Source organism: Wasmannia auropunctata, unplaced genomic scaffold (assembly GCF_000956235.1).
Source record: "Wasmannia auropunctata unplaced genomic scaffold, wasmannia.A_1.0 LD335124.1, whole genome shotgun sequence".
NCBI classification, from domain to species: Eukaryota; Metazoa; Arthropoda; class Insecta; order Hymenoptera; family Formicidae; genus Wasmannia; species Wasmannia auropunctata.
In genome coordinates, this window is record NW_012027766.1 from 1 (window position 1) to 1096 (window position 1096).

Below are 1096 nucleotides of genomic sequence, written 5' to 3' on the forward strand. Positions count from 1 at the left end.
CTCCCGTGAAATAAATAATTCGCGCGAGCACGGATCAAACAAGGTTGTGGGAATCGCGTACGATTCCGGAGAGGCCGGAAGGTGGCAGCCCTCCGGGATGTGTCCCTCTGGCGACCGACGAGGAGCGGCGACGCGAAACTGGGCGCCAGACGTGCTCTAGGTCACGTCACTCGCGAAATGGCACGATTGCGCAATGCGCGATAGCGCGAACGAAATCTTTACGCGCGACGACGCTTGACCACCAAACGCCGCTCCCGAAGTCGATCGCACGAGGGCCGGCCGGCTCTACCTAACGGCAGAGGGGCAGGGCGAGGCAAAAGGGCGATGGGATGGCGCGGAGCGGGCGAAAGAATTCGTACTCCAAATTATTAACAATAACAAATAATAATCAGGTTTATTGGCCGCCTGGAAAGGCGGTAAGAAACGGCGGAGAAAGAAAGGAAAAGATAACACAATTCGATAGAAAAATACGGACGTGACGCGATTGATTCAACGCTAATAAGCGCGGATAATCCGACGGCACGATGAATTCCCGCGTGCGAAAGAAAAAGACAAGAAATAGGCGTGAAACTCGGCCGGAAACAAAAAGAAACGCATTCAAAACTAGTCGGCGCGATGGTACAAGAACGGACGAGGCTCGGTACGATGCGTGTACCGAGGTCTAACGACAATAAGTATTCCCGCGACAGCCGATCGTAAGTTTACGCGTCAGATACTCGTACGAAAACGAAGCAGACAGAAAATTGACTTACACCGATACGCAATGAAATCGCGCGCAATGTCACACTACAGCGCGGCGCACGACACTCGTGATTCCGCGTACTCACACACTTACTCTAAGTCCTCGCTCCGGCGCGAAGGCTTTGCGGCGAACTCACGACGACGATCTCCGGGTGGCTCGATACGCGACTCACGACACTCCCGATCGCTCACGGCCGATTCAATGAGAATCCTCGCACTTGAGGACGGACGCCGGTACGCCAAACCAAAGAGCAACTACGAAATACGCGTCGCCGGAGGGGCGCACGCGACGAGACTCTAACACTAAAATGGCGTTCACGTCCGCAGAGGGCGAGCAAGATCCTCGATCAGCCCG